We start from the raw sequence: 21,321 nt of genomic DNA on the forward strand, positions 1-21,321 counted from the left end.
AAAGCTAAGCATATAACAAGTCCCTGAAGTGATCAGAGTTGCAATAATTTTCTAGCATCCAGTGGATGCAGACAGAGTAGAAAGTCTAGGAACATAGCTGTTAAAATATCACAAGCATCTGTCAATCCTGTCTTGTCTGCTGTGTCCTTTGACAGCAGAATTGCTTTTCCTCTCCCTGCTAAGGTACGTTACAGCTATCTCTAATTATATTTACTGTAGGAAGACAGATGGTCTTACTTTTCAAAAATATATATTTCCCTTATTATTATCACAGTTGGAGAATCTGCTGGTGGAAGGAAGAATTTGTGTGCAAAGCAGTGTGAATGGGATCCATTCCTAAATAAAATCCCTTATGACAATAGTAACTAAAAGCAGGCCTTACCCTTCTGAGCTAGGAAAAACCTTGAACACACTTTGAAACTTGCCAGAGCCCTCCCCATTAAGCTCAACATATGCTAACTCTCTCCCAGTTAATCAGTAGATACTGCCATCCATTCTCATTAGACTAAATCAGTTCCCTGGGAGATATCCCAATAAACTGGTGATCCCAATTAAACTCCTTCCCATTAATTTGCACTTCATGAGGGTTTTAGTGCTACCTCACCTAAATCCAGTCTAAGGCTTCTGCTATCCTGTGCGACTTCACCAGCAACTTTCCTATAAATAGGGGCTAAAGAATGTATTCCATAGAAGGGATCTATCTTATGGAAATGCTAGTTTTCAAAGCATTTCCTGATATTTCAAAGTGTGGGTGTTGAACAGCAAAGTGCTTAACTAGATCTGAAGAACCACAGCCTCACTTACCAGTTCCTAAGTGTGGTTGTCCTATTGCCTCCATGGACTCCAGACTTATTTCTCCCAGGCATCTTCCACCTTCCCCCATGTCCATCAAATCTCCTTTCCAGAGCAGATCTCTCCAGCTCCTGTGTGTGCACAGAGGAAAAACTGCAACTTACTCAGTACTTTTCAACTAGACAGGGCTGTACTTAGGGCTCTGTTAAATGTGTTACATACAAAACCATCTCCCTTTTACTGAGTGGTTACTCATGAGTAACTGTCAGCAGTGATCTAGTTTTAGAGCTGAAACTCAGACACCTGTTTTGCCATAAAGAAGAATGAAAAATGTCCAAGACGGAAAAGGACATTTGCCAACCCCCCAACTCTTAAATTTGTTTTTCAACTACATCTCCCCTCAAAAAAATTTGTTTATTATTTTTAATGAGCAAGTGTAGAAGCCAAGGAATTCAAAAGAGTAAGCAATCAGGTGTCTACAAGGTTAATTTCTTCATCATAATTGAAAACACATCTTACACTTGCACTATCAAAAAAAAAAAAGGAGGATAATTTGAACATATTTTTACGAAAACCAAAATAAAAGCCAGGTAAATCTTATATTTCACTTGTCAAGTTAACATGAACTTGTAAGTGGGAAAATACACTGAGTACAGAACAACAAAGGCTACCAAGAAGTCTTATGACTCAGGCCAGTAGTTACAATATCCTCCATTTCCTGTAGCAGCTGTCTTCTGCCTCTCTTCAAGCAACTGTATAATGATTCAGACATTAGTCATGGCCTGAATGTAGAACCAGCTACCACTGAGGTGCTCTTACCAATGTTCCTTATACCTCATACCTGGATCCCGTTGCATTCAGCTATACACCAGAAATGTATCTGAGGTAGACATGGCTTTCAGGCACACAATATATCATTTTCTCATGAAGAAGGACAGAATGGACCAGTGAGGTGAGAGATTTGGAACAATATAGATTAGTCCATGTCTGGAATTGGATAGACTTGGAAGGGTAGATACAAAAGTAATTGGGGGAAAAAAATTATTGCATGACATACAAACAATCATCAAAATTACCATTTTCATAGCTTTCAGTCATCATTCCTGGGAAATAACAACACTGAAAGCAAAATTAGTCTTGCTGTCTAGAAAAGGTTTGAAGTTTGCTGGCTCAGGAACGAGGCACAAACACAGGAAACAGAAGATGATGTGGAGGACAAGCATGTGGCCTAGAAGGACATGGGCCAGTAGTCAATACATTTTTCAAGAAACCTTTTGCCCCTACTACTACCTGTAGTACCAGGATCAGAAAGCCTTACACACCAACTCCTTCCACAGGTTCCTTTCTCCTCCCCTCACTGCCCTTCATCTCTTCTCCCTCTCAGGAGGCCCTGGCCTTCACCTCCTCCATCTTCCTTATGCTGTACCAGGGTTTGGAAAGGCAGGAAGGAGACCAAGGGGGTTCTTGGGGGAAATGGTAGGGATTTTCAGCTACACAGTAGTGAGGAGAGTTGAAGTCCCATACTCCAGAGAAATGGGAGAAAGAGGGTAGAAGCCTGAGACTCTTGTATAGATCCTCCCTGAGCACCTCCTTGTCTGTTTCTACCTCATCATCTACAATTATTCCAAAATCCCAATATGACCGACCTCAGTGAGATGCTTGGTCCAGTTTTGACACTCAGATATGAGGCTGGTCTTAAATTCCCAAAGGGAAAGGAGGAATGAAAAGACTGGCTTGATGATGGCTCTTCTCTCTTATTTCCCCAGCTCCCTTTTCAACAGTATTTGTTTCTATCCTCCCTGTAAATACTCTGGCTGGGAGAAAAAATGTGTTATCCTCTCAGCCTGGGAGGAGAAGACACCAATAGAAAAACAGAAACACTTTCACAGGAGAATAAAACTGATGAGACGTGTGGTAGCAAAGGGTGGTAAAGTTAGATGACTGACCAGGGATGAGGATAAATGCCCAAAATTTTAAGCTACCTTTAAGTTCTATGTCTGAGACACATCATGTGTCAGGGAAGAAAAAAGAGCAGAGAAGCACACATGGGAACATAAACTTGCATAAGTTATAGATGTTCCTCAGCGAACACATCTTTTGGTCTTAGTGTAAGACTGGAATTCAATGAACTAATTTATAGATGAGATTACATTAGCTGATTAAACATGATCTTTAAACACTAAAACCTATGACTCAGTCAATTTTACATATCCTTCATCCAAAAATAAAATACATATAGTTCACATTGTTCAAATATTTGCTTATACCTAAAGCTTTTCTTAACAAATGGGCTAAAATTGCCCTTTTATTTTGTTGTAGTTTACCAGAGAATAGAAGCATCAGTTCAACAGCCTTGTGATTTTTCTGTCCTTACAGGAAGAGCTTTGCTGCAGAAAATATTACAGAATTTTTTCCTGAAATTATCCCCTCAGGCCACCACTAATGTAAACCTAATAGATAAATTGTTCACTTTTAGGATGCACCACATGAGAAAGAAATAAGTAGTTACTATGAATTTCAGTAACATGAATAAAGCTTTTTTGGGAAATCTTCGCAACACCATTTTAACTGCTCAATTTTAAAGTACCAGTAGGGCAAGTAAACAAAAGGAAATTCCATTACCAGGGAAAAAATTTTATAAGAAATATTAAATTACAGAAAAGAAAATCCCAGTGGTATATCGATTTCCACAGGGGTTTACACTTCATTAGATGTGCAGGTAATTACCAAGGTATTGTGGACTGTTTTCAGAAGCCTTTGATTCCCGTCATTTTACATTTGCCACATTATCTGTTGTTTGTAGAATTACACAGATCAGAATTATTTTTTACAATGCCACTAAGCAGTACAATAAACTTTTGAATGACCTTGGAGATTCTACAGCTTGTCCACTCATTACTAAAGTGGCTCATTCCATCAAGGACTGGGAAGATGTTCAGAGCTATTTTGGTACCAGATATGTCTCAAGGGCTGAGGATTTCTGTAGAGAAATAGAAGCACTCAAATACTCTGTGTGGGAAATACACCACATAAAAGCCTCGTGTACAACTTAAGCTCCGCAATGATGATTAAAGGGGTTTGAAGGCAAGAGTAAATAGGGCTTTATGTAGGCTCTTTGCACCTGCATGAACATTACTTTAATTGCTTAGGCTTCTTTACTTTTCCCCTTGCAGACAGAACCTAGGGATTAGCTTCTACTGCAAATCAGCTGGAGTAAAACAGTCTGCACCAACTGCAGAAGGAAGTGAGCCCGTGAATATGTTCATTTTACTTTACAGGCATGAACAGTCCATTATTACACCCAATTATTCCTATTTCTTCTCCAACCAGAGACTAAGAAAACATAAAAATTAAAGCCTTCAAGTTGGCAGTGCACGTACTTAACCAAAACAGGTCATCAGGCAGACGACTGCTGGATCCAAGAGCAATGTCATGGTCTTGGTTTTTCAGGTTGCCTTCAACAGCTAAAGACAAAACTTCTCTAAAATAAAAAAAGAAGGGGAGAGACACGATATGACACAGACATGACACATGGACAGACATGACACAATTATACATCTCGGCAAACTGGTTAAGTCTAGATTCGTATCTTCATACTCATTATTTCTAAATTGTCTGCACCAGAAATGTGTGATTTCCTTTGTAGTGCTTATGGCAACCAGAACAAAGGCATTGAAGTTGTCATTGTTATAAACTTGCTGCACCTTAAACAAAAGTTCCATGTAGAAAAGGTAGAGAAGACGAGTGGTTAAACTTAAATTATTGTATAACTGATAATGCTGGTTATAAATCATTATTTTTCTCTTGTTAAGAGATGTTGAAAGGTCGGAAATAAAATGTAAGTATAAGTGGTCCATTTTGTCAACAAAGAAAAATGAGATTTGATCTCAGGCCTGTGAGCATCTAGAGGTGAACTGTAAAAAGTAGTAGATCAGTACAAATGAGAGCATTCCCTGACAGCAGTGAGATACTCAGGGCCATGGGGCTACAAGGTGATGGCAACAATCCACAGAAGGATTTCCAAGCAATGACTGACAGCATGTCAGAAACCCAGCACTAACCTCCCACATGTCCTGAGAAATTCATAACTAGTTATTACCACTCATGGTTTTGAGTTATAATAGATACTTCTATTAAAATAGCAGCTTAAAATTATTCTGTATATTATCATAGAATCCCAGGATAGTTTGGACTGGAAGGGACCTTTAAAGGTCATCTGGTCCAACCCTGCAATGAGCAGGGACACCTTCAGCTAGATCAGGTTGCTCAGAGCTCCATTCAACCTGTCCTTGAATGTTTCCAGGGATGGGGTATCCATCACCTCTCTGGGCAACCTGTGCCAGTGTTTCACCTTTCTCATAGTAAAAAATTTCTTCCTTATATCTAATCTTAATCTACTCTCTCTAGTTTAAAACCATTACCCCTCGTCCCATTGCAACAGGCCCTGCTAAAATGGCTGTCCAGCATATTTCTTATTAAGCCTCCTTTAAGTACTGAAAGGCTGCAGTAAGTCTCCCCAGGCATTCTCTTATCCAGGCAGCATAACACCAACTCTCAGCCTTTCCTTACAGGAGAGGTGTTCCAGCCTTCTTGATGACCTCAGAGCTGGATGCAGCACTCCAGGTGAGGTCTCACAAGTGCAGAGTAGAAGGGCAGAATCACTTCTCCCAGCCTGCTATCCAAGCTGTTTCTGATGCATCCCAGGATGTGGTTGGCTTTCTGGGCTGCAAGCACACGTTGCCAGGTCATGTCCAGCTTTTCATCCACCAGTATTCCAAAGAAGAACAGAAAAGAAGCATCACTGTGCCATAGTAAAAGTCAAGTGGTGTATCTGTAAGGTGATGATTGTATGCAACTTAGTTTTCTCCATCTCAAAAAAGATATAGAATAGAAAAAATACAGTGAAAAGCAACAGGATGAGAACACTGTGGAGCGTGTTCCATGCAAATACACAAACAGGACTCTTCGGCTTGTTGAAGAAGTGGCAGAGAGGAGGATCTCAGGGAATGCATATGAAATTGATTAGAAAAACAAGGAACAAGAAAAAAGAAATTATATTTCTCATTAGGATCAATAAAAGAACCAAAGATCATCACATGGCAGGGGCAAGTGACAGATTCAAAACAAAACAGGGGAGGCACTTACCCACACAGCACCTAATCAAAGATCTTAATGGATGTTAAAATAAAATCTGTATTAAGAAAGTGATAAGAAAACACTACTTTGTTATAATATCACCTATAAGTAAGGAATTCCTTGAATTGCAAATTCTGAGAGGCTGGGGGATATTCTGGGAAATTGTGACCCTGCACTTGGTTTATTCTTGTACACTATTCTGGGCACCTCTGATCTCAGTCAGGCAGTAGGTTAGATGTACCCCTGCCTTGAGCAGTACAATTCTTTCGTTGTTCAGACCTTCTGTAGCAAAATACTTTGGAAAATGTAAGCTGATGCAACCTATAGGCCCGAAGGATAAACCATGAAAACACAACAAATCTGAGAGAGGAACAGCTTGTATTTCATTCCTTCCTGACTAGATAGCTTACCAGGACATTTTTATATCCACCTCCTGCAGCTTTTCTGAGCCCACCCTTTTCTACATAGCCCATTAGCAAATTGCAGTTCCATTCATACTGAGGGGCTCAGCAGTAAGTCAGGAGCTACCCACAGCTATTCACAAGGTGGAAACGCATAAGTAAAGGTGTCAGTAAAGGTTCATCAGGGCTTGGATATGATTTAGAAACATCCTAGACAGACAGGCATCCACCCACCTTGCTCTCTAGAGAAGTGGATAACTTTAACTTGGTGGAGACAGAGAATAAAAGCCTAGAATGCCTTTTCTAAGACTGGTAGAAAGGTTTTGGCTAAATTTCTTTACAGTGGAAAATTATCCAGTTCTATGATTGATCTCCAAAATTATGGTTTGGGATTTTTTTCCTAAAAAGTGTCAGATTTTTAGGGACAAACCAGCTTTTCATGTAGAAAGTGATCGAAAGGTGTTTGATTTGTAACAGCAGACTCAACTGAACTCTCTGTGTCAGAAACAGCACCAAAGTGTCTCAGGGATTTGCTATTTGGGTCCTTGTCTGGCTGACTTCTCTGCACCATCTGCCCCGAATGAACAACAGTTCCCATGAGATACAGCAGGGATTCAGAGCAAAAAATAGTCTACAGAATACATCAGCAGCCCTGGGATCCCATTTCACAAAGCAGAAACATGCAGGAGCTGTCTACACTGCAGTTTTCTGGAGGAAACACTTCTGAAATGGCATTTTTGGCCAAAAACAGGGAGTTCACCTCTCTCATTTATCCTTCATTTTTACAGCAGAAGCCCTGAATCTCTGGAAGCCTAAATGATTTGTCAGTGCTGGCAGGCTATTCTTTAAAACCTTGGTTTTAAAGTCAGTGACAGGTTTAGAAAGAGTTAGGAGTGTATCTAGTAAGATTTCTCCACGGTGACTGAGTCATATCACCAAAGTTTTTTAGAGCAGAAGTCATGTTTCTATGAAGCTTTAATCCTATTACATCTTGTTTTAATGCAACATGAATTAATAAAATCAACAGTTTTTAATCTGGAAACATCTAACTCAACGTGCTCAGCCAAAAGTTTTTGTTTAAGGCATTATTCTTCTCCCTACCATCAGGTCCTAAATATTACAATTGCTGTTCCCAAACACTGCCTTTCCACATTATTAGTTAGCATCTAGGTATTAAGTAGCAAATGGAATTCAGTCCACTGGGGTTTGTCACACTGCAGTTTAAAGTAGAAGTAGCTGAAGCATCATTCTTCAGTAGTGGTGTAAGTCCTTGTATGAGCAATAAAGGCTGCCACTCTCTTTATGAGGCAAGCTAAATGCTATTAAAATGATGAATTAACTAGTTCCATTTTATTTGTTCAGCCTTTCCCAGTGCTATTCCCACAATCCAATTTAAATCACCAACTTGTATTCTACATAAGTTCCTATGTGCTTGAAATGCACGGATGCCTGCATAAAAGCTCTTCAAAATGGCAATAAAGGTTTATTTTCTTTTCTAGTGAATAAACAGTTAAAGAATTGAAGTTGAGCTGAAATATACAATCAAGATTAATCCCCATGTTCAGAGACAGCTCTTAAGAGAATTTTCCAGGTAGTTTACAAGACCATCCTGCTTTGCAATGAACTGCTGCTGGTTATCCATGGGAAGCTGAATCTCAGACTGATCAGTCCCTCTGGACTCCAATACAGAACAATAATATCCAGATCAAAAGCATCTTGATTAAATAACCTAATTAAAAGGTACACACAACTAGTGTTGTAGAAGATTTTTTCCTCCTGCGAGGATGAAAAAATCTCCAAAGTTACCTTATTTTCAAAATTAAGGGTAAACATTTGCTTCCAGTGACATGTTTATGACCTATTAATTAGTTCCTACAAGGATAGCTGAAATCCCAACCCTGCTTTAACACGGTTCAAGGAGATAAAATTACCTTCAGCCAAACATCCCGAGACATAAACTGCAAAAGAAATCAAACACAACTCACTGGAGTTTGACTGGGTGATCAAATACAAATCTCCAAGGTGCCAGTTTTAATGTCAGTGGAGAGGAGGAGGGGAGGGAGAGAGAAGAGAAGGAGAGAGAAAAAGAGCACGCAAGCAAACACACCAGAACAATTAAACTGTCAACCAAATAAGCTGTCAACCAAGGTCCATAGCCCATGGTTTGTTTTAAATGAGCACATACATCTGCTGTATGTCACCAGGAAGCATGAGTCTGCTCCAGGCCTTACCTGTACAGGAGGATTTTTAGCTCAAGTCTTGAGTTTTAAAGATCCTCTGCTCAGTCTCTGGTGTATTAGGACCGACACAGATGCCTGAGGAATGGGCCTAATAGGGTAAGAAATTGCAAGAAAAAATAGAGCTGAGATAGTCACTTGCTGTGGATAGCACTGTTGACCTAAAAAGTGAATGCTTAAATTTTCTAATTTCTTTTGCTGTTACACACCTCATAATTTCAATACAATTAGTTTAATCTAGTTGAAAGTCACACAGTTGAATAACAGAACACAAGTCCATTTTTCTTCCTTATTTGCTACTAATTTTTATCAGAATATCTATTGAAGATGCTTTCCACAGAGAGCACAGAGTGCAATTAAAGAAGGTTGCTAAGTCACTACAATGGCACAGAGAAGGTCCATGCAGTTGTAAGTGGGATATGGTCCACACTAAGAAAAGGTAGTTTGAGAATCTCAGCTAGTACTAACTTGAGGAAACACTCAAATGGTTGTCATTAAGGAATTAATGTATGGAAAAACACTCTTCTCTCTTTTGAGAGATACCTTAGAGACAGAGTAATGTCAGATTTGTTATGGGCAGATCTGACTTTGGATTTTACAGTGGAATTCAGAGAAATTAAGGAGATATTTATCTGGACCAACAGAATTCAGAGACATTAGGAGGACTATTTAACTGGACTAAAGAATTCAGGAATCTGGAACGTGAAAAAGGTCTGAAACCTCTTGAAATCAAAGATACAGGATTATGCACTGTAAATCAGAAGGAAAAATTGTATAGAGCAGTTCTGAGATTCACTGAATGAGTGAATATTCCTCACAGGTAATATTTTGAATAAACAGAGTATCTGAGAGGCTTGGAAGGAGACTCTTGTATGCCATAAAGCATAGAAATAAATTTAAAATTGCCAAAACTCAAGGTGAGCTAGAATACATAAGGGAAAGCAAAACATATAGCAAAAGGAATTTGTCTGTGTAAACAGTAGGACAAGAATAAAAGAAGTTGTTTTAAGGAGAGTGAAGAAATTGATGTTCAGGATAGTCCAAAAAGAAGTGAAGCAGACACTCATTTGGAACAAAGCAAAAAGAATAACATACAAATGAAGACACAAACCAGAAAATTACTACATGGAAGTAGGATATAATCATGCTAAGAGAAAAGGCAGTTGAACCATTGTCATTCTAGAAACCAAAGATGCAGTTTTATGATCAGAGAAAGCAAGTATAAGGCCTTCCTACAAGCAGTGATCACTTGTCCTACATCAATTCCAACAACTGTGCTGCTGTGGCAAGAAATGGGAAGCATAGGAGAGAATGGATGCCCCTGGCTCATAGCACAAACATGAAACTTTGCAGTGCACTCTACAAGGTATGTACTGCACATCTTTGGCCACACTGAACCCTCCGAACCAAGAAACCAAACTTTAGGAACTTGAAATTCCCATGTTCCTTCTATAGTCAACAGGAAAACATTGGCAATACCTGCATCAGATAGAATAGAATCAATCTTTTGGAGCAACTGGTTGTGTTATTCCACTGACTACATGAGCAGCAAAGGTACTCTGCTTGTGCTTCCACAGTTTGCTCAGATATGTGCCCAGCCATAGGCAGGGCAAAGCTATGCCTTCAAACTCATGAAAAAAAATGTTATAAATGGGGGATCACCCACTGGAGGTGCCAGAAAGCAATAAAATACTGGTTTCCTTAGTCAATCATAGCTGGAAAAGTCATTAGGTTTCAGATGTCCCTTGTGAGACATTTTTAGAGAACAAGACCATGATGAGGCCATCTGGAATACAATATGCAGTCCAGGGCATCCAGATGCAAGAAAGATTGATTCAGTCTGTAACAGAACTACAATAATCAAGGAAATGAAAAATTTATCTTCTGAAATGAGATTAAAAGATGCTGGCTTGTTTAGCCTAAGAGAATAAAGGTTGTTGGGATTCTGACTGCTTTCAATAAACTCATCAGTCTAAGTTCATATAAACTTAGCAGAGACTAAAAGCTATTTAAACTAAAAGACAGTGCTGCTACAATAACAAATGGATAGACATTAGCCTTTAATAAATTTAGCCTGAGTATTAGACAAAGGTTGCAAATTCCCAGAGGACTAGAACAACTTTTATTAGGGGGAGCTCCACCGCTTAGTTGTTAAAGTGTGATCGGTTTACAGTCAGGATTTACAGCCCAGCTGCCTGCAAAGCAAGAAGTGGAACTCATTAACTCATGGGTTCCTCTCTAGTCCAATGCACCTTTGGCCTCAAGCATTTCTGTTTGTGAACTGAGCATTTTCTCAGCATTGTTTTGTACTCAATGCATTTACATGTGTAGTGCCAGACTTTCAAAGACCTTTGTGCCTCGCATAGACAAAGGCCAGATTTTTGGTTCTGCAGACACAGGGTTTCTCTCTTTGGATACACAAACTTGGGTGTGTTGACTCGGCAACAGATGATGACTTTTCTTTCATATCATATACTCTTTCGGGGACCATATTCTGTGCCAGAAGTGAAAATAAAAGCCTGTTGAAGACTTACAAAAAAATAATCTAAGTTAGAGGAAAGAAGCCTTTTTTTTCCTTGATATTTCACAGAAGTCAGGGAGTCGGCTGAGCTAGCTGGCTGCAGGTAGAGTCTGGCTAAGGCAAAAGTGAAAGGGGTTGGTTGTTTGCAAAGAGGAGGTAGTGGGGGGAGAAATAGAACACAAAAACTAATTTCTCCTCTTCTGAGTACCACCATGTAACCACACTTCTAGGTAAGCATCAGCATCTCTGAAACAACACCTCCTGTGCAAGGCAGCAGTCCCTACCCATCGCTCTTGAGCATTATTCATACAAAATGTGTATACATTAGCTAACATATTAGAGACCTACCAGATTTTCCAGCAGCTGAAGAGGTCTGAGGACTCTCTGTCTTTGGCAAGAGTCATCTTTTACAGAATTCAAAAGAATGATGCAGATGTAGCAGTATGAATCCTAAAGGATTCTCCTAGCAAACAAAACCAGGCTTCTTTCTACTAGAACACAGGCTCTGGCTCAGGTGTGCTTAGGTGGTTGAAGCCTGTGGTGATCTCCACTGACACTGGGATCTCTTCATTTTTCTTTTCTGCATGAAATTTGGCTCTTTACCAGGGTCCCAATCCATGAATAAATTTCCCAGGTACTACTGCAATACTAGAGAATGCAATAACATCACAGCAGTGAATTTCTATTCATTTTAATGAGTGATCATCCTTGCAGTGCTTGTATATGCCATAACACCATATGGCACCTGTTTTTTTTCTTCCAGTATTACTGTCATAATTGACATTATTTTTAATTTTTTCTTAAAGGATAAAATACATTTTTTTTTTGTCCTGATCTCAGTGTAGGAGCATTAATTAGCTCCTCTGGCCTCTCAGGCCATTCATTTTCCAAATTTAATCACTAATGTTGCTTTGAGCTCAACCTGAGGGAGCAGAAGCACATTCAGTACTTATTAACCCTTGGTTTTTCCACAGTTAAAAATAACAGAGCAACATGACTTTCAGGATCCTGCCACAAGTTAATACACAGAGTTACTTAGAGTAACTTTGAGAACGGGGCCTGTTAGTAAACATCATCAAGAAACACTGTTGCATGTAGTTGGGGAGCTGAAAAATGAACACATTTTTTATTCTGATTCTCTTTACAGTTCTGACTCTTATCCAGCAGCTCTTCCCAGAAGTCAGGAGGCGGCATCCTCTGAAATCATTATAGAAATAGCCAATCATATTTTTTCCCCACTTTTAGGAGAATTTTACAGAATCTCTTTTAAAGGAGAATTGCCTTTAAAAAATGTGATTTGGAAGAGGAGAGAAATTAACATCAGTGTTATGAAAAGGTTTGGGCTGGAGGGATTTTACTCACACACACGCACACACATTTTACTCTTTAATTTGGAAATTCCTGTTCATCCTCAAAACAAGAAGTATGATGATAAAATGGTTCTCTCATCAAATCTGTTCTGACACCTTAATATAGGCCTATGAGATTATTGATTTTTAATCCTCTTTTGAGAGAAATGTGGTGCCTCTCATTCATGTTATAATCATAGAGTACTGTTTTTCAGTTTTAAGCCTGGAATGCAAATTCTATTTTAAAACTCTGATTTGTCCATTGCATTTTAAAATACAGATGAGAGTTTTTATAGTGATAATTTGAAGAAAACCTTTTAGCAACACAGTAATAATGGAAAATGAAGCTTAGAGACAATCCCTTAACATTTCAAAATGCTCAGGCCACTTTATTTAAGCAACACTACAATAACTAAAAAATAAATACACATCTATACTAGTTGATCTTTAAGGTCCCTTCCAATCCAGGTATTTCTATGATATTACAGAGATGTAGAAGTTGTTGAAGTAGTATGAGACATGTAGTTTCTGGTCAGTTATTTAATACTTGGAGCTTGAAGTTAAGCCATAACTTATGCATCTGCATCACATAATCAGTAAAACACTGATCTGAGACATAATATAGTGCTCTGTCTTGGCATACAGTTTAAACACTTGCAAGGTTTTGCTTCCATCTCTTCCTTCCTATTCACAGAGCACTTGAGCATCTTAACCTGCTGTTCTGATGCTGCTCCACATCTTCCAGACAATCCTCTAGCACAGAGTTTAGATGTTCTTGAAAGGTCTTTTCTTAGACTAGAAACACAAACAAGATTCCAGCTTTCGTTCTCCAAAATTAGAAAGAAGACACCATCAGTTCTACTGTATATTTAAAATACTGCTAGAGACAGTTGCAAAGGTGGATGAAGATGAATGCACACAGCAGAAATCTCTTAGTAGGACTGTTTCCAATGATTGCAATTAGAATTAGGAATTTGTAAAAACATGCCAGTGAAAGAGTGGTATAGATTGCAGTCACATAGCAGCAGACTGATATCAGAGGACTCTTTAAATAATGCACGTAGAAGCTGAGTCACCCGTAGTAGGAACATTTTAGGCTATGCATAATTCAGGAGCTTTTATTCCTATAAAGAATACATTAAAGTTTTCAATTCCATACTTCTGACATGTCCATGGTCACTTGACAGCGACAAACAGTGACAATTAACATGTTGTACGGTTTAAAGATCTCACTGTTTGACTTTCATTTTTCATTTTCATTTCTTTTATAGTTCTCACACTCCCATTCACCCTCATGACAATAACCTGACTGTAGGTCCCATTTGATGGCAGCCTTTCTTCTCTCTGAGGCTGACATGAGGTGAACCCTGAGAAGGATTCCCCAGGGAAGACTGGACAGACTCATGGCCATTCAGAGCAGACCACCACAGCTCAAAGATTTCACAAGATGCCAAACCCAAGGACAAGCTGCTCTTATAATCTCCTACAGCCCCATGGAGCAGTGAGATGCCTCTAGGATGGTTCTTACTGTGCCAGGACACACAGAGGATATGTACAGACTCAGCCTTCTTCAGCTAGGCAATAATCACCTCATGAAGTGTCAGTCAACTTTCTACAGGTTCTTCAGGCAGTTACTCAAAATAGAAAATAATATATATTCTTCAAAACACAGGAATTGCTGACTGAAATGTTTATGGTATGAGCTAGATGGATCAGATGAGTGATCACACTGGTCTTCTTGCTGGCAGAGAAAACCTATTAAAAAAACAAGTTGTTTTGACTGGGTTGGCTAAATTTTTTATGAATGCCTGGATTTTCACACAAGACAAATCCAGAGAACCTAAAATCTGCCATGGCATCTCATGCCAGCTCTTAAGTTGCACTCTTGTTAGCTATCAAATAGCAATTAGGACATTGCTTAGAATCAACCTTCTGTATCTAATCTGCTCGAAAACATGGAATTTGAAATCATGCCAGTGGTAGGAAGTGTTTCTGTAGCTTCCATTAGTGCCTAGTTTTATCACCAAAAGCAGCTAGCGCAGGCTGTGATGAGGTTTAAATCTTCCATTGCCTGCAATGAAAGCGGTATTTTTAATACCTATGTGTATTAAATTATGCTTTAACATATTTTAAAATATCTATATTCAGTTATTTTACCTACAGATATAAAAGACAAATTGAGAGGGAATCAGACTTTAGTTTTGCTGATGTCTTCAAGCATTTACTGGAGCTAGATTCTGGAGCACACCAAGACTTTTCCCTACCACAGCAGGTTATAGAAGGGGATTTTGAAAAGATTCAATTCAGAATGTACTGTCCTCTTTACCTCTAAAATCAACTCCTATCACTTCTGATGAAACCTGAGACTAGTGCAGAGGCATCCAACAATTCCTTTCTAGCTGTCAGGTTGCCTGAAGGTTGGCATCTACCTTGTCTCAAATATACTCATGGGTGGGGACAGTATTGATTCTCATATTCTGGAGGGGTAGAAGAGAAAGGATGTTTGTCAAGATTCAAAGCTAGAGCTAAAAATTAGGATAAGCAAACCCTTTTAACAATCAGAGATTTCGTCCAAAGCCTTGACACAAGTTTCTTATCACTAATGAGAATCAACACAACTCTTCAGTGTCCATCCACATAAGCACATTTCTCTCACTAACAGACCTCAGTAGCTGAAAAACAAATTATATTGCTGCTCTTCAAGCATATGATGTTATGACAGTAAACATTAGAAGAGGACAAGTAAATTAGATGACAATTCTGAAGACAACTAGTATATGCAATGTACTACATTGTGTGGAGGATAAATTCAAACAGAACAATGTGGAAATACAAGGAAAACAAAAGCAAATAATCCAAGTCATAAACAAAAATTGTAAACCAAATACTGAGGATAAAGTCAGACTAGTTAGATTATAAGTTTCACTAAATTTAAAACTATGTTCATAGAAATACTTTTGAACAACAGTGACATGCAAAGAATCAGAAGACAATTTACAGGATGAGAAGGATATGGACTTTTCTAGAGTGGTGCCTTTGGGTCTGGCCTCCAACCTTCAATTTTGTGGAGTCTATTCTCTGTCAAATAGCTCCCATTCCATTCCAAACTATGATTAAAAAGAGTCCCCCTGAAGTTCCTTCCTCAGATCAAAGCCCTGAGGATTAGCCAATATGTTCTCAAGCATGAATCCATTCTTTTTCCTTCCTTTTCTGACAGGTTTGGGGACCTAACATCCTGCCCATGTTTTCCATAAACCTGTAAAGTTGTAGTTTTCACAGTGAGAGAGGACTTGGTTATGGCATTTAAATCCCATTTTCTTAATGGTAGAGAGCAGTTTACCTACCACACTGAGGGGTTTTTGTATTCTCTTGGCAGGAGGGAATTAGTTGTCAAATGATTTCAGTGTCTATGACTGAAGGACCATCCCTTAAAGTAAAGGAGAAAAAAAAAACAAATTAGCAAAGGAGTGAATTACAAATAATTCATTTTAATATTGTGTGCTTAGTAAGAAGTTTTGTGGTTGGGTTTGGTTTGGGGGTTTGAGTTTTGGTTTTTTCTGTTTCCCAGAGAGCTGTGTTTGAAAGTAAATAAATTACTTACAACTTTCAGAGCAATGTCATTCGACAGACAGCGCAGTTAAGAAAAGAAGTCAAGGGTGCCAAGGTTAGAGTAAAAGTTCATTACAGACAGTTTCCATTTCTGATGCTTTGCAGAAGAATTTTTCAAAATCCCTCTGTGCAGCATGCAGAGATATACTAAATGCTTCTGCTGTTGAGTTACCTCAAATCTCAGAGACAATCATGCTGGGCAAAGTCCCCCTATCTTGACCCTGTGGCTCTGTGTTGTCCAAATGTGCAGCAGCTCCCTCCTGACTATACAATAACTGTAATGCATTTCTTGCACCAGCTTTGTAAAGCCACTACCGTAGGCTGCCCTTGCTGGGAATTGTCTCCTTCTGACCCAGCTGGGCTGTTTCATGGCTCTTCAAGTACTCGTCTTGACACATGGGCCAGAAAGCAGATGAGCATCTTCCCCTTTTCGCCCGACTGCCCCTAGCAGGAGGCAGAGCTCTTGTGCCACACTTTGCTTTAAGCTAGAACATTCTTTTTTTACTACTGATTGCAATCCAACTTCCAAATTCAACGGAAACTACAGACAATGTTGAGCAATATGTCTTAGAGATATAGCAAAAATACTTTTTATAAAAAACAGCATCCTACATAAATTTCCACCTTACATTCCTAAAAGAGCCAGCTGAACAGATTTCCAGCTTCCTACTCCAAGCTTAATTAAAAATACGTCCTAATGTGTTAAGCTGATGTTCATTTTAAATAAGACTCTAAGTGCAGGGATAATTCTGAAAGGTTGAAAAAAATGCTTATCTGTACCAAAATCCAAGAAGTCAAGCACAGAATGGGACAAATAGAAGTTGTCCAAAATGCACAGTCATTGTTTATGTTGTTCGGCTACTGGAAAACTAAATCATAGGGCTATAAATAATGGAAGCCAACACATTTTTATGAAAAAATGTTAAATAAATTTCTTTTGCAAAAGCAATTGAGTAGATATATTTGGACAGTAAGACTTGACAAGTACCACTCCACAGGATTGTTATTACAAAACAAACATGATACAGTATCAGGAGTAGTTAGTAGATGTGTTGTGAGGTTACTAAAAGTCACCTCAAAAAGTAGAAGGCACTGGGATATTTACATTATAAAAGAGTCTGTTCAGGAGGCTGGATCAGGACAGCTCAATGATCCGTACGGGTCTCAGCATTAACCAATGTTCTCAAAAATGCCCTAAAATAAACATAAAATTATTGCTCATAAAATGAGATTAAAAACTGTTTAGCAATGTTGTTAAATATTGATGAGTAGATCAATCAGAATGACCAGTGTCATAAACTGTTCCTACTCAGTCAAAATATGTTTTACCCCAGACATCTAAAAGCATAAAATCTATTAAGGTGCTCTGCAGACCATATTGCAAAAATGGGAAAGGGAATGTAGAGGGAGTGGGTTGTACTCTGGAAAGCAGAAACTCAGGAAAGGTCACTAACTCTGAAAATCAGACTGGTTGAACAACTCTACATGAGCTCCCAGCAGCAAGCCATGACAAAGACGACAAAAGTAGTATTTGTATAACCATGAGAAAAGTGAATAGAGTAGAATGATGATTTTGCCACAGTTTCAGATAAGAGAAAATCCAGTTTGAAGACAGTGGCGGAAGTTCTGATATTTACAATTTTTTAAAGGGTGTGGAAAATCATTCAAGCTCTCTGAAAAGACTGAGAAGTAAAGAAGTTGCCTCAGCAAGAGACTCAAGCAGCTCATGTTTAGTGCAGCGAAGAAAGACAACCAACTCATACAAACACCTTCACAGGGAGAAAATGCTAAATATCAGACAATATTTTGCCTTTTTAATCAGGCAAAACAAGAACTACTTGCTCAGGATCCAGACCTGCTCAAATGTGGAAAGATGTTTGCAAATGCAGCGGCATAGAGCTCCTGTTACCCAGGGAAATAGTGTATTCTCCATTTGTTGAGGTTTTCCCATCAAAACTGTCAACAGGTCATTTCCAATCAACTTACTGAAAATCTGTCTCAGCTAGATTCACATTAGTTGAAAAATCTCTTCATGCTGCTCTTCCCTGGGGACAGTTAGAGACCCAGAAAAGTGAGCTTCCCATGAATTACAAGATTTATGTCTTGGGAGATATGGATTCAGTCCTTGCCTCTGCCAAACATGATTTGTATGTCATTGAGATAGTTACTTAAAGTAAGCTTCATTTTACCTGCTTTTAGGTATCTAAAGACTAGATGTCTGTTTAGCATGTATATGTCTGAAGCATTCTTATCCTCAGCATCTCTGTCAGTCAGTGCAGACAAGCCAGCACCATTGGAGAGTTGTTCCTCCAACGGTTCTCAAAAAAAAAAAAAAATCACCAGACAGTAAGAAATATCATACTCTGAAGAAATCTCTATGCTGATTAAAGGAAGGTGGGAAGGTGACAGGCTTAGACTCAGACTATGACACCCTAGACATATAAGTAAGGAAATGTTTGCCTTAGCCTCTGCTCAAGAGGATATTAACATTTCTAAGCTGCTGTGAAAATAATACCTTAGAGATTTAATATTATTAGGAAATACATAAATAGTTATAATAAATGGAATCAAGAAATCACAGTGTTCAAATTTTTGCAAGGCTCCAGGGTGAAAGAAAACTGAATCTTGAGGTGGCAGTGGAAAATATTTAGACTGTGAGCCAGATCTCTGAATGCCATGGAGAAATACTGAGGGTATTGGATCCATGCTCAGTATCCTTAATGGCAAAAATAGCTTGAAACATCTCTTCCCCAAACAAAGGAACCCATTTTAAAGTGTTATTTTTCTTCAGCCTGGCTTTCGGGATAACAACAAAGTTGTGCCAGCACAGCTGATGGGGCCATGAACTTCTGTGTGGCAACAAAGGCCTTTTCAACCAATTCACAACTGGATTGAAAAAGGATTATGGAGTTATAATATAACACAGAATAGTTAAGGAGGCAAACGACCTTCCAGCATAGCTCTGAAATGGCATAGAGGACAGAAGTGCTGATTCAAGACTGTTGATTGTATGACATGGAAGAAAGGTTGTGACATTTCTCTTCACCAAAAGGTAGAGTCTCTCCTACCTACACAGACTCTGGAGGCAACAGCTAGAGTGACCACCTTGAATACCAACACAAGGAACATACAGCAGTGAGGTTCCGATCTGCTTGTTCATAAAAACACATGTCTTTTATTTTCTTTGGATCTGATCCCAGCAGTCAGATGGGAAGGAAGTGTTGCACTTCCCTTATAGTAAAACTTAATCAGTACATTGAGTGATCCATTGGACCAGGAGAGTTTACTCCTCAAACACTCACGAGCAGAAACAGTGGCCCTATTGTAAGGTTCAAATGTGGCTCTCTCTAGCAAAGCTTCATGTGACCACAACCGTGCAGCAAACGTCACTCCAGCTCTCTAGCACACTCCTGCCTGTCCCTCCCCCCAGGGTTTCTCAGCAATTCCAAAGAGCCACAATTAAATTCATACAAAAAAAGAGAACTAAAACAACAACCCCCCCAAACTGCATTAGGAGATAGAGAAGACTTAAATAATATACTAGCAAAATCCTCTCTTTGTTCAAGCAATTTGCATAATGACTCTTCACTTTTTGACACTTTTTCTGCACTAGTTATTTAATGTAGTCATTATATTTGGTTGTGGCAGTTTGAATTGGGATGCCGCCAAAAAGATACCATTTAGCAGGGTCTGAGGGGCTGGATATTTGAACAGAACATTTTACTTTAATGAATTTCCCCTGCTTTGCCTTGAAAAGAGCTTATACGGATTTTCCCAAAATGTTCTCAAGGATCTGGGGTTGATTGGGGTGGGGGAAAACATCAAACTTTAATACCTTTACCCAACATGAGATTTTACAAAGTAAATAGCAGAGATATATTTTAATAAAAAAGGAGAGACTAATTCACATAGAAAAGACACAAGTACATTATGTTTATTCCCCTGTACTACACTTACAATTTTTCAGCCAGTTTACCAAATCTTTCCAATCAATATCCCAATTGACATTTCAACATATATTAAACAGATATAAGAGATTAGAAGAAAAAAATATAAAGGCATATGCAGATTGGACGTGGACACGTTTACAAAGATCAGATTCAACAAGAGGAAGAGCCCAAGATGTGAACTGGGGTAGTCAGGAGACAGAAGCCCACAGCGGAACAATAATGCAACAATAATCCTAATGGCAGGTTTGCCGTCGTGACAAGCTCTGTGGCAAGAGCAGACCTGCTGGGGCAGGTCTGAAAGAACAGGTTTTATGCTCTCAAGTGCAAGGATAAACCCAGCAAGGAAAAGCCAGCCTTGCCACAGGAGTGTGATACATCAGAGAAAACTTTTCTGAGAGAGAAGTATCTTAGCTCCCAAGAGAGCATTCAGCTGAATAGTTATTTTAGTTGCAGGGGGAAAGGGAGGGGAATTTAAATTTTCTTCTACTCAACTAATTATTAAAAGAAAATGTCAAAAGGCAACAGGAAATGTGAATTTCAAAATTCCTAGAGCGGAGTAAAATACTAAAGAGCAAAGTACTGTAAATAATCTCGCCTTTACTTTTTTTTATTTGGTTAGGAAATTATCCTTGCTTAGGTAGTTGACTCTAACTAGAATTCACTTGCATATTAAATTAATCTGCAATTAATATGAATTAATTTAATATTTCAAAGTTCAGAATTCCAAATTTTCCTTTCTAGACCATTTTACTTTTTCACTCAGAGAAATTAATGCCACTTTCTCTTCCCAGTCCATCTAAGTAGTCCATTTAAGTAATATCCTGTCTCCAGTAATCTCTCCATTTCCACAGAAGAACCTGTGTGCCTCGAAAGTTTGAGCATCAGGCAATCAGTGACAGCTTCAAGCTGCAAGGCTGATGAGCCTACCTTGTGTGGCCTGCAGCAGTGGTACTTCCTTTCTGCCCATTGAGATAACCTTTTTCTTTTTGCAAAACATTTTGCTCCTTACCAGTAGCTCAGCTGAAGTCTCTGTTCCTTCTCTTTCACTACAGCCACATAATTCTTCTAAATGATTTTTATGAACTCCTAGGAAGAATTACAGAATAAAAAAAATTAAGCTATGGGCAAGGACAGACAATATAGTCTCTTCTGAACCAACTCAAGGGTCATACATCTGTCACTTCTTTTTATCCCATGTGTTCATCATAAGAAAGGCTTGTCACATTGGAATAATGTTCTTGCCACTTTCTTCTTTGTGTGGAAGAACTCCAGCATGACATAGATTTTTGCAGTAGGTTCGGCCTAAGGCAAAAGACACATGAATAA

The 21,321-nt window shown here is 38.8% G+C and overlaps 1 protein-coding gene across 6 annotated transcripts in view; it reads left to right on the top strand.

Moving 5' to 3' along the window:
• BEGAIN (brain enriched guanylate kinase associated) overlaps positions 1 to 21,321 on the top strand; it is a 160,970-nt gene that overhangs the window by 122,492 nt on the left and 17,157 nt on the right. The window lies entirely within an intron of this gene.

Source organism: Manacus candei, unplaced genomic scaffold, assembly GCF_025592945.1.
Source record: "Manacus candei isolate 608988 ecotype Guabito, Panama unplaced genomic scaffold, ASM2559294v1 h1tg000109l, whole genome shotgun sequence".
Lineage (NCBI taxonomy): Eukaryota > Metazoa > Chordata > Aves > Passeriformes > Pipridae > Manacus > Manacus candei.